General features: G+C 33.7%; 2 pseudogenes; both read right to left on the minus strand.

Moving 5' to 3' along the window:
- Window positions 1-1,964: 1,964 nt before the first annotated feature.
- Window positions 1,965-5,533, minus strand: LOC149545002 (protein ecdysoneless homolog; annotated as a pseudogene).
- A 2,288-nt stretch (window positions 5,534-7,821) lies between these two features.
- On the minus strand, window positions 7,822-10,780 carry LOC149545003 (protein ecdysoneless homolog; annotated as a pseudogene).
- Between the last annotated feature and the right edge of the window lie 3,388 nt (window positions 10,781-14,168).

Raw genomic sequence — 14,168 nt, forward strand, 5'->3', positions numbered from 1 at the left:
GTGTTATTGCAAAGAAGTGAATTGCAAAGCAACCAAGTGACTTCGAGCAGAATTTGCAACTAAGTTCTTCAAAGTTTTCACAGCTTACCGAGTAGCCATGGCATCAAGCAATAGTAGAAAAGTAAGGAAAAGGTCAGAGATGTTGGTCTAAGGAGTAGAATGGAAAGCACCTAATTTCAAACTTGTGTCAATGGTTGTTGAAACCCTCAACCCAAACAAAGTTCAATCACAAATTCCTCCAAAGGTACTTCACATTAATGACATCTGAACTCATTTTAAGTGTGTAATTGATAAAATTGAAATTGTAGAAATGGATGAAACCCTAGGTGAACTATGTGTGAATGGGATTCTTAAACCTGAGCATAAATATTTCAAAGACAAGGGTTTAATGCACATTCCTTGCCTATCACAAAGCTTTCAAATAAAATGCATTAGATACATCTTTAGCTGAGTTCACAACAGTTAGTTATGGCTTGAGAAACTAGTCGTGATCATTAAGAAGATGATTCAGTGCATTACTAGTCTTCCCATGCTCACCAAGGCCAAAGTGACTAAAACCCTAGGTCAGGTGGAGTCAAAAAAGAAAATCATAGCCAATTGGGATGACATAGGCATGAAGATTAGTAGTGTAACTAATGTAGAACTAAAATTTGGTATACATATGATATCCCACAAGATTTATAGTTCAAGCCATCTCAATAGTGTGTCATGTGAAGTTCTTGACTTGGTGTTAGTGAATAGATTATCCTCTAAAGAAATATGTACAAATATGACTCTAAATGCCCAAGTAAGAAGACTAATCAGCACTAATAGTTGCATCACTTCACTATTAAAAGAGTGTAAGTACCATCTAAATTTATATGGGTACAACTCCCTATATATTATTTACAATGAATTAACTATGGATGCTTTTAAGAAGAAAGCATAAAAGGAATACAAACATCTACTTGTAAACACAAAGTAGATGCAGAAAAACTAAACAACTACAAGGAAATAGATAGAAAATGACATAAATTCCATTTACCTCGACATATTACAAAGGATGAAATCAATAAACACATTTTCCATCTTCTTGAGAAAGTTCAGAAACAAAGTTATGAATATATCTTGCGATCAAAATGTATACAAGAAACAATGATAGTAAAAGCACATTTTAGAGAAAATGAAAGTGACACAAACATCATGATTAGTGGAAAGAGGATTGCTCAAATTCTAGGTTTTGATATGTAATCAACTTCCAATTCTCCCTTCCCTAAAGCATAAAAGATACAAGGACCTTATTACACATTTGCAATTATAGTCACCATTAAAGAAAGATGAACCTCCTTCTCTGTATTAAATAAACAAACCAAAATTCTCTTATTTTCTAAAACATAGTTCAAAAAAGAGAAAATAAACACTGGCTCCTCTTCCCATAGCTTCACAAGAAAAATGGAACAAATCAAGAAAACCTCTCCTTTTGTTATAGCCCAGAGTCTGTAGTCTCGGAGAGAAAAGATGAAACCCCTTCTTCTCATTGCTGCTAGCTTATTTATTCTCTTTGAATTTCTTGTCAAAAATTCTCAGTTTCCCTAACTAAATCTTTAAAACCTTATGATTTCCCATTTGATTCTATTTTCAATTCTCGGCAAGCTCTCAGGAACACAAAACTGATTTCCCCCTTTCCCATGTGGTAATATAATTATAAACATTGTCTTATATCTTTATATAGTGGCATATTTTAAGCCCACACTCAAATCATTTGATGTTTTTAATTACATTACATGTCAAGGATTGGATTTTCACATGCTAAATTACTAATGTATGTGGGGGGGGGGGAAGGTCTTTCAAAATAATCTACGTGCCTCTTTGTTGCCACCTAGCATATTACATGTTAGCACACAAATTGGACTACTAGCTTGTATCACTTTCTAAAACAAGCTCAAACTATAAGAACGTCTAGGATAACATGCATAAAAATTACATTACCTAGTCTTTGAATCATTAGGAAATCACAAACCCATTAATCCAAGTAAATTTGAAGCAGGACCTGGCATGCCTTGTTGTGAGGAGAATGAGTTGAGAAGACTCTCGACAAGCTTAAAATCAACATCAACTAGCATCAACTCATCATCCACACTCCTTTGAACATTAGTTTCTACCTTATTTTTATCTTCGAGTTTAGAAGAATCTTCTAGGTGAAAAAAGATTTTGGCTAACGTACTATTGTTTAGCTACTCCCTCAATTCATCTAAGTATTCATTCATAAAAGTGTCACTAGACCCATCATTATCTTTTGTCATACTAAGTTGTTCATTCATTTCTTCTAACCCAATAGATTCACAAGTATCACTTTCATTCTCATCAAAATCCATATCTGAAGATGAACAACCACTATGAACCACATAGTTTCCCTGAGTGGAAACACATTTTTTTTCTGTAGTGGCCTCAATCATTGACTTTATTTCTTTGAGAAACTATCTCATATCCAAAGATATTGTTTCAGAATTTTCATTTCTTGGAAGTTCTACTCCTTCATAGCTTGACATATTTTTTTAAAAAGCATGCATATTCTTTGTTATATCTTCCAAGTTAAAATCATCCATCATCTTCCTTGAGGTGGAATCCTCTTTAGGCTTCTTTGATTTTTTGTACCTATAATGCTCTTCTTCATTAAAGTCCATTTCCTTTTGTCTCTCTAAGAGGGTTGCATTCAATTCTTCTTTTGCATTATAGAGTCATGAGTCATCATCACTTGGTGGAAGTTCTAAACAAATAAAATTGGCATATGAATGAGGCAATGCAAAAGTTTCATTAATACACCTAATTGGTTTGTGCATAACCATGCTTGTTCTAGAAAAAAATTAAAAATGTGCTCCTGTAATAGCCCAATGCATCACTCATTAGTCTTTGGCATTCATTGGATACTTCAAGTAGACCCGTGAAATAGCCCTTATTCTCTAGACTTTTTCTAAATGCCTCCCACCAAATATCTTTATTTTGAGCTACTTTCAACTTTGAGCTTTTGGTTGTAGCATCGCTATAACCAACAACACTAGGCTCAACATCCTCCTGATATTGTGACCGCTCATGATATATCCAAATGATTGGTTATAATAGCAACTCGAGCTTATACATTCTCTCTTCAAGAACTATGTTTTAACTTCATCATGCTCAATGTCCTCAATTCCTAGGATACCTCTAAATTTAAATGTCATAGGCTTTTCAAACTACCAAAACTATTAGGTAATTTTAGGTGACAAAATTATTCTAGAAGACCCTCCAATGAAATTTCACGGGTTGTTTAAGATAAATAGAATTTCAATTATTAATACATCCTACTAACCTGCAAGCTTCAAGTTTATCAAGCTCGGTGCTAGCCTTCTATGGAGTTTGCTAAAGATCAACTTTCATGTCAACATTTACTATTACTCATAGAACTAGGTCATTTTGGTATGATTTTGAATGTTTAGTTTGACCCATCACCACGGCTTATGATTTGGCAAGTGTAAAAACTTCATTTTTAACTTCATAACAACTCGAAAGTGGGTTTGGATATTCTATTAGATGATTATCACACTATTACCACACACTTGACTTGTACTTACCTTGATATTCTTATGGATGTTATTTATGATTCAAGCATCATGCCATGATCATTACATTATTTGAAAACACTTTGCAACTTCCTTCCTATCCCTCCATGTGCTCAAGTCTTTTTCCAATATAAGGATGAGTTTCAACTTCTCCCAATACTTTTGTGCATGATTAAGATTTGGTGCAATTGACTTTATTTGATCCAAATTTAACCAAAAGAAGCTTGGATTTCTTTGAGCTAGGTCTTTGAGTTTAAACATTGAGCCTCTAAATTAGGAACTTTGAAGATTCACCATGAAGGTATTTTTTTCTTTGACTGAGGTGCATCTCCAAACTATGACCTCTAAACTTCAACAATAACCTTGAATTATGAACTGAGGCTAGATTTTGAAATTTTCTTAATTAAAAAATCTACATTTCAAACCCATTGAATCATTGAACAACTTTGAATTTCTTTGAACCATTTCAAACTAATTTGAACCTTGGTTCAAAGAGGTTCAAGATTTCACCTTTAAAATTTTAAATACTGAGCCCATATTGGTACTAACAGGGGCTCTAACTATGAGATTGATTTTGGTGCAAAAGCAAAGAACTCCAATAATCTCAAGAAAAAGATGAGTGCCTTAACCATTGGGCAATAGAGTCCACCAAGAAAATTGGGAGCTACTTGCAGAGAGGGTGGAGGGGAGCAGGGAAAATCCAACTAACCAAAAACACCTAACTACTAGCAAGCACAAATCTTGTACATTATTCAACTAACACTATGCACACCAAAACATATTTACAATATTTACAAAGGTAGGATGAGAACCTACCATGAAAACTAGAAGAAAAAATAATTCATGCAAATCCATTTATTGACTAGGAGAAGTAGAAGCTTTTCTGGATCAGCAAGCCATGTCTTAATAAAGAAGCTCCATACCATTGCTTGTTGATGACTCTTTCTATGCTAACCTTCAAACTGAAAGTGCACATGCACATGCTGATCCAACACTCTTTTCTTAATAGCCATAACTCTTCATAGCACTCTTCTTCATTCAAGAATTGAGTTTTCATATCCACAGGGTCAGATCTCAGTTCAAGCTGAAAAAACACAATGTAGAAACCTCACTAAAAAATGATGTACCATACCTGAAAATGTTGTCATGAAGATTCAATTCTTGTACATGGTATTTGATTTCATGGTCAACTTTCAGCCATAGAGACACCTCATCCAACATGGGATCAACCCTTGAATGTGTGTTTCCCTCATCTCTTTCAAGAACCAAAATGTCATCAAACATGTCACACATTCCATCCTTTTCTCTTTTCAAAATGCCATTACATGTTTCAACATTTCTCCCACAATCCAAATCAGCAAAACCAAGTATAGATGAATGAAAAGAAAAAACAACAATGAATTCTTCATTCTCAATCTGATTTGAATGAGTATCTGAGTCATCATTAAAGTGATGGTCCAACTTGAGTGATGCTAGGAATGTTTCTATGATATCTTCTTCCTCATTAAGAAGAGTGTCCTTGAATATACCAAATGACTCATCACTATATTGAAAGCCAACTTCATACCTCTTTTCTTCAAGAAGAAAATCAGCACAAGGAGTTTCATCCAAAGGCATTCTCACCTCATCTTCATGAAGAATTGGATCATCATCAAATGGACTGACTTGAGAGAGGTCTTTCAGTTGAAGAGATAACAAGAATTCATCAATGATTTCTTCTTCTTGATCAAGGAATGTGCCTCTCCATGCCTCGGTTGGGTTATCTACAAGTTGAGTGGTAACTTCAGCATATAATTATCATGAGAAGGAAACTCTTCCACATACACTCTCACCTCGTCATAATTACATATTTCATCTTGAAACCAATCAGATCCTTCCATGGGCTGATTGCTCATTTTCAAGCATGAGAAATCATCTTCATTTTTCATGAAAGTGGGAAGTTCACTTTCAGGTTGCATGTTATTCTTAAAAAATTCACCATGAAGACTCTTTAAAGAAAGATGACCAACATTATTTTCACCTATTTCATCAAAAGTGAAAGATTGAAATTCCTGTAGCAAGTTGCCTATTTTTTGATAACTAGAAACTTCTGAAACAAGATGACCATTAACACTTCCAAATCTAAAACTTTCAAAGCATAGAAGAGAGAAAGATTTAGAGGTACTATTAGCATTAACAATAAGGTTTGCTGCTACACTATTTCTAAAGTGAAAAGATTCCAAAATAGGGTCCTTTTCAACATTGGGTCCTTTTCAGCATTCATATTCAAAGAGCCAATGTTCTCACAACTTTTTGTTAGTTTTAATCATTTATTTTCTACTAAGACATTTCCCAAAAGCACTCCAATTAAATTTTTAAACAATCGATGATCATCATGATCTTCTATTGTAAAACTTTATATATGAGATGAAGAAGAAACTTGAGGCAAGATTGTATCATTATTGCTTACCCTTTCTCCATTTCTGTCACATATATTCTCATCCATTGAAACTAGATCAACATGAGGCTGGAGTAACTCTGGCTATATTTCTTGGTCATTCATCACAAGGTGATTGAACTACATGGGTGAGACTGAGATAACAAGACATTCATCATCATCTACCTCCAAATGCTTCTTCAATTGAGCCACTTTCTCTTCAAGTTCTTGCAAGTCTATCAACTTGTAAAATCTTGCGCAGAGGCAATTCCATAGTAGCCACAATCTTGCATAATCTTGAAAGCTTATTTTTTTGGATACCCTTGGAAATACTTTCTCTAAAATTGTCCACAAAATCACGTAACACTTTATCGTCAATTTGATAAAGTTCCAAGAGAGAAGGGTTTGGCCTTGGTCTTCTGACTTCTATATCCAACATGGTCTTTGTATAGAGTCACAAATCTCCTACATATAGAGATAATCATAAAACTAAGGAAACAAATGTTAGGCACTTAAATCTTCACTTCAAGATCCCTAGTAGAGTCACCAAAAATTTGTTAGTGAATAGATTGTCCTCTGAAGAAATATGTACAAATATAACTCTAAATGCCCAAGTAAGAAGACTAATTAACACTAATAGTTGGGTCACTTCACTATTGAAAGAGTGTAAGCACCCTTTGAATTTATCTAGGTATAGCTCCCTGTATATGATTTATAATGAATTAAATATGGATACTTTTAACCAGAAAGCACAAAAGGATTACAAACATCTACCTATAAACACAAAGTAGATGTGGAAAAACTAAATGACTATAAGAAAGTAGACAACAAATGACACAAAGTCAATTTACCCCAACATAATACAAAGGAAAAAATCAAGAAACACATTTTCCATCTTCTTGAGAAAGTGAAGAAACAAAGTTATGAATATATCTTGCAATCAAAATGTATACAAGAAATAGCAACAGTAAAAGCACATTTTAGAGAAAACTAAAGTGACACAAAGATCACAATTAGTGCAAAGAGGATCGCTCAAACTCTAGGTATTGATATGCAATAAACTTCCAAGTCTCCCTTCCCTAAAGCATAAAAGATACAAGGAACTTATTACACATTTGCAATTATAGTCACCATTAAAGAAAGCTGAAGCTCCTTCTATATATTACATAAAGAAATCAATATTTTCTTATTTTCTAACACATATTTTAGAGAAGAGAAAATAAACACTAGCTTCACTTCCCACAGCATCACAAGAAAAATGGAACAAATCTAGAAACTCTCTCGTTTTGTTGTAGCCCATAGTCTATAGTCTCAGAGAGAAAAGATGGAACCCCTTCTTCTCACTGTTGCTGGCTTATTTATTCTCTTCACATTTCTTGTGAAAACTTTTTAGTTTCCCTAATTGAATCTTGAAAACCATATGATTTCCCATTTCATATTATTTTTAGTCCCTGACAACCTCTCAAGAACATGAAACTAATTTCCCCCTTTCCCATATGTTTATATTTTATAAACATTTTCTTATATCTTTATATAGCAGCATAGTTTAAGCCCACACTCAAATAATTTGATGTTTTTAATTACATTACATGTCAAGGATTGGATTTTCACATTCTAAATTACCAATGTATGTGGGGGGGAAGGTCTTTCAAAATAATTTGTGTGCCTCTTTTCTGCCACCTAGCATATTACATGTTAGCACACAAGTTGGACTATTGATACAATGATTATGATGATATACTATATCATATCTTGGCAACTAGCTTGTATCACTTTCTACTACAAGATCAAACTATAAGAATCTCTAGGATAACATCCATAAAAATTGTATTACCTAGTCTTTGAATGATCAAGCCATTGCAAACCCATTAATCCAAGTAAATTTAAAGCTAGACCTGGCATGCCTTGTTATGAGGAGAATGAGTTGAGAAGAATCTAGACAAGGTTAAAATCAACATCAACTTCTACCTTTTTTTTATCTCTGAATTTGGAAGAATCTTTTGGGTGAACAAAGCTTTTGGCTAATGTACTATTGTTTAGCTGCTCCTTTGAGGCATTTGAGTATTCATTCATAAAAGTTTCACTAGACCCATCATTATCTTTTGTCATTCTAAGTTGTTCATCTATTTCTTCTAAACCAATAGATTCACTAGTATCACTTTCATTCTCATCAAAATCCATATCTAAAGGTGAAAAACCACTATCAATCACATGTTCTACTAAGTTAAAACACATTTTTTTTTGTAGTGGCCCCAACCACCAACTTTAATTATTCTAGAAACTGTTTAATATCCAAAGATACTATTTCAGAATTTCAATTTCTTAAAAGTTTTGCTCCTTCATAGCTTGACATATTTTCAACAAAAGAATGCATATTCCTCATTATATATTCCAAGTCATATATCATCTTGCTTGAGGTGGAATCCTCTTTAGGCTTCTTTGATTGTTTGTAGCTATGATGTTCTTCTTCATACAAGTCCATTTCCTTTTGTCTCTCTAAGAGGGCTGCATTCAAGTCTTCTTCTCCATAATAGAGTCATGAGCCATCATCACTTGGTGGAAGTTCTAAACCCATAAAATTGATAGATGAATGAGGCAATGCCAAAGTTTTAATAATACACCTAACTGGTTCATGCATAACCATGCTTGTTCTAGAAAAAAAAAAGTGCTCTTGTAATAGTCCAATGCATCACTCATTAGTCTTTGATATTCATTGGAACCTTCAAGTAGACCCCTGAAATAGCCCTTGTTCTCTAGAATTTTTCTAAATGCCTCCCACCCAATATATTTATTCTAAGCTACTTTAATCTTTGAGCTTTTGGTTGCAGCATCACTGTAAGAAACAACACTAGGCTCAACATCCTCCTAATATTGTGACCGCTCATGATATATCCAAATGACTAGTTATAACAGCAACCCAAGCTTATACATTCTCTCTTCAAGCACTATGTTTTTCCTTCATCATGCTCAATTTCCTCAATTCTTGGTATACCTCTAAATTTAAATGTCACAGGCTTTTCAAACTACTAAAAGTATCAGGTAATGATGTTAGCTTTTGACAACTCTATAATTGCAGGTGCTCTAGCCATTGAAGGTAGAAAAATTCTTCTGGAAGACCCTCCAATGAACTTGCATAAGCTATTTAAGAAATATTTAAGTTCAATTATTTATACATTGTTCTGACCTATGAGCTTCAAGTTTATCAAGCTCAGTGCTAGCCTTCTATGGAGGTTGTTGAAGATCAACTTTCATGTCAACATTTTCTAATACTCATATAACCAGGTCATTTTAGTATGATTTTGAATGTTTAGTTTGACCCATCACCATGGCTTATGATTTGGAAAGTGCAAAAACTTTATTTTTTACATCGTAACAACTTGGAAGTGGGTTTGGATATTCTATTGGATGATTATCACACTGTTACCACACACTCGACTTGTAATTACCTTGTTATTTTTATTCATGTTATCTATGAGTCAAGCATTGTGCCATGATCATTACATATTTTTTAAACACTCTGCAACTTCCTTCTTATCCCTCTAGGTGCTTAGGTCTTTTTCCAATATAAAGATGAGTTTCAGCTTCTCCCAATGCTTTTGTGCATGATTAAGATTTGGTGCAACCAACTTTATTTGATCCAAATTTGACCAATCTTAAGAAGATTGGATCTCTTTGAGCTAGATCTTTAAGTTTGAACATTGAACCTCTAAATTAGGAACTTTGGAGATTCACCATGAAGGTATTTGGTTCTTTGACTGAGGCACATCTCCAAACTATGACATCTGAACTTCTACACTAACTTTGAATTATGAACTGAGGTAGGATTTTGAACTTTTCTAAATTAGCAAATCTACATTTCGAACCCATTGAATCATCAAACCACTTTGAATTGCTTTGAACCATTTTGAACTACTTTGAACCTTGGTTCAAAGAAATTCAAGATCTCACCTTTAAAATTTTAAATACTGAATCCATATTGCTACTAACACTTGGCATACAAGGTTGTGAAGAACAATCTGTCATATGACCTTGCAGATTTGTCATTGAAGCAATTCAACAAAAACATGGAAAGTATTATAACTTCCAAGAACAACCCTTGCAAATTTGGTTCTTTGTTGACATGCTTATTTTTCTATGTTCATAAGGTTTTCCCTTCAAAAGACATGGTAGTATGGAGAGAAGATGTGTCAGTATTATATCAAATTAATGAATATGTTTTTGAAATGGGAGAGAATTTTGTTAGCATTATGGATAAATATTTTGATGTCTTCAAGGAGAAAATGAACAAAAGATTCAAGATACCCAAGAAATTGGTAGAAGATTACAAAGATTATGTTTGCTTCATGGTAGACTATGAAAAAGTTTACATTGAGGTAGTAAAGCCCAGAATTGTATGGGTAAAACCTCTTCCCTATGAGGTAAACATTGATGAAGTAAAATGCATCATTGAAGCTCTGATTAATGAACCTATTGATCCAAAGGCACCAGACTTTAGAACATATGATGAGGCAAAGGCATGGATAGATTTGGAGATAAAGCTCACACAAGTGGTTAACAAAGGAAAGAGGGGGATAGAAAAACTAAAATCAAGCACACCTCTTATGTTAACTAAAGGCAAAGGAGAAGATATAGATGAAGATGTAGAGGATAAGTCTGAAAAGGAAGGAGAACCCTTGTAGAAGAAAGGAAAGGTGATCATCACCAAGCCACCTAAACCATCCACTGCACTCTTCACAAGGAGGTGTAGAAAGAAAGGTAGTGATATTGACTTTAGCAAACCTCCTGCCATGTTCCAAGAAAAAATGAAATGAATGGAAGAAGGTGCAAGTATAACCAACTTCAAATCCTTGAAGTATGAAACCAAGGAAGAGGCAAAAAAGAAATAGGTTGAAGAATTGGTGTTAACCAAAATGGGAAAATGAAGTATTCCTAGATCAAATAGCCTCCCAAATGTCTAATGAATTATTAGAGAAAATTAAGCCAAGATGGGACTTTGCAATGCAAAAAGCAATAAATATTTATGCATAAACCCTGAGGCAATTTCTACCTAGCATGATATATGCTGAGGTAAAAGAGTCCTTAAAGAAAAATGAAGATAAGATGACTCTTAGATTTAATACTTGTTCAATTTTGATCAAGGTTATAAAGAATATGGTTAAGAATGCCACAAGTATGTGGAAGAATTTTTATCATTTGTATAAACAAAATGACTTCCCAATAGATGTTATGGATTATGATAGTGATGATGAGGAAGAAGAAACTTATGCTGATCCCACACATTTTGACATAAGGAAGTTGAAGAAGATAAAGAGGAAGAAGCTACCGATGAAGACAAAGAAGATGATGAGGAGATTGACTTTATGAAGATTTTAGCCCTAGTCATTGCCTCACTTTCTCACTCTCCAAGAAAACTAGTGGCCACATCAATCTCCAAGACAACTTCAAAAAGTTTGATTATGACCACAATAGATACATCAAATGTCCAATCACTCTTTGCTCCCTCACAACTCAGCACATCACTGATAGAAGTGTCTACCACTTCATCTATTGAGTTGCAACATCCCTCTTCCTCAGCCACCAAGTCAGTATCATCAACAATGGGTACAATATGTTCTACAATTTTGTGCTCTTTTGTAGTAAGTACTACAATTTTGGATTCTACAATTTTGGCTACTATAGTGTTGGATACTTTTGCAAGTACTTCAGTTTTGGATTTAGTAAGCATACCAATTAGTATTCCATCTATTGGCACTATACAATTTTTTACTGCTAATCCTACTATCTCTACTATTGTTTCCATACTAGATTCAAAGGCATTAAGTACAAGGATAGTTGAACCTAGGGCTCAATCGAGTATAATATTTTTGAGTAAAGGAAAGGAGATATAGGAGGACATAGACCTATATGAGAAGATTGAAATTCCCAAATGGGGCATTTACAATCTCATTGTAGATCAAATGCACATAGTCAGTGAACTCCTCCAAATCAAAGAAAAATAGTAGAAACGTAGAGAGGAGAGAGACAAAGAATAAAAAATCATAGATGATGCCAAGAATATTTTGACTAAGGCAATAAGTGTTGAAGTTGATACTTATCAACAAATTTTTTCATAATTAGAAGAGGAAATTTAGAAGTTTAATGGGGAAACTAGTGGTCAAGCTAAATTGATTGAGAAATTAGAAAAAAAATTTGATAACAAAGTGCTTGAGCACATTGCTTAGCAAATAGCTATCAAACAAGTGGAGCTTTCCTCAAATTTGACCAATCTTGAAACCTCTTGCATGAATGTAACATCACTTTTTGGAAAGTTGGGTAATGTTACCAAGTTCACAAAGGAGATAAAGAGCAAACTGAAAAAGATTGATGAAGATCTAAAGGCTAGTGCATAGTAGTTGCAACTTGACTATAGTTAAAGCTCTACACATCATATGAAAATCAGATTCTTGACAAATATGCAGGTAGAGTTGTTGAGAGAAGAAGCAAGGATCCAATCTCCACTGATAGATATTCATAATATGATCCTTCCCATCATGAATATAATGTAGAAGCATATTGTTTATTCAAAAAAATTGATTGATGACAAAAACTTCTCCATTGTAGATCACATGATACAACTATCTATACAAGTGCAAGTTTCTCTACATACATGAAAAGTTTTACAAGAGAATTGGAAAAAGACCTTATCACTCATTCTTAAGGTACAGTTTGATTTTCTTTCTCATTTTGGTGTCTCCATGTAAATAAGTTCTGAATAAATCTTTGGCATTATTGTCAAAAAGGGGGAGAGACACTTAATATGCTATATATGGGGAGAGATACTTGTTATGCTATGTATATTATATTGGGGAGAATCATGCAAAATGGAAAAAGTTTATATAGTTGAGAATTTGTAGATATAGTATACTCTATATACTTACAAAGACAAATTTTGAAAAATCTCAAAAATAGTATACCATACCCAGCGAGCATCACGTTGTGATGTATATAAGTTTTGGTTGATAAGTGTTTTTGTCACTAATGTCAAAGGGGGAGATTGTTGACATTTAGTCAAGTTTTTTATTAGCGTCAACACTTATTTAGATTTTGTATGGCTATCAAGCTTATTGAATAGTCTACATTATTTTCCATGCATTTCAGTAGCGACTCAGCACTACAGTTCCTACTAAGCATTTTAGTAGTTACCAAGTGAATTTAGTCAATATCAAGTCTAACAGTTCAACTAAAGCATTCCAATGGTCACTGAGCTTTGTAGTTTCTACCAAGCTAGTGGTTCATGTAAAGTGAAGCCGGTGTTAACCAAGCTATATGGAGATTAGCATTTACTAAGTGCATTCATGGTAAACAAGTAATTCAATTTATACCAAGTTACACATTATCTACCGAGTCACCAGTGTAGGTTGAATTCGAGACTACATTGAAATTATTAGTATGAATTGAGCTTCTATTTCTACTAAGTACATGATGATGCTGACACCAAGTATCAAAACTTCACCAAGTTAGTCTTTAGAACCTCAATATCTACATATCGATCGACTTCATAATATTGGTGTTAACTTGTATGATGACCAACTTTGTAATTATCTAAATTTGATTGATATATATGCAATGTATTGTATCATATCCAAGTGTGAAAATAATGTGAAAAAGAAGCATGCAAATGTGAATTAGCAACAGACAAAGTATATTGTGAGGCCATATCAGAAAAGGAGTAGCAAAAGACAAATCCATCACATAAAGGAGATCAGTACTTCAAGGAATCTCTATCAATAATTCAGTTGTAAGTCAAAGATCCACTGCTTCATCCTAATAAGTGAACTAGTCCAAATCCTTTAACAAGATAGACTTAACAGTCTTTTCTCAAATCTCCTTACTAAGTACATACTTTATTGTCTATTTGTAAAAGGTCTAACAAGGTGGACCTAGCAGTCCTAATTGCTCCTAATAAGGAAGATCATTAGAAGTGATCAATGTAACCCTTAACGGGCCAACTTTATGCTACAGTATTGAAGTTTTATAGATATCATCCCCACCCTAGTTTCACTTTCTATTTGGAAGGTTGCTAGGTCACCAAATCATTGTGTTCAAGTGTTATGAATGTTTTATGTTTCTCATGCATGCAAGTAGATCAGATTTGATGAACTAAATGGTAATTGGATTATTACAATTAAGATCAAAAT

This window comes from Cupressus sempervirens, chromosome 8 (assembly GCF_028749045.1).
Source record: "Cupressus sempervirens isolate cs-2001-9-10 chromosome 8, ASM2874904v1, whole genome shotgun sequence".
Taxonomy (NCBI): Eukaryota; Viridiplantae; Streptophyta; class Pinopsida; order Cupressales; family Cupressaceae; genus Cupressus; species Cupressus sempervirens.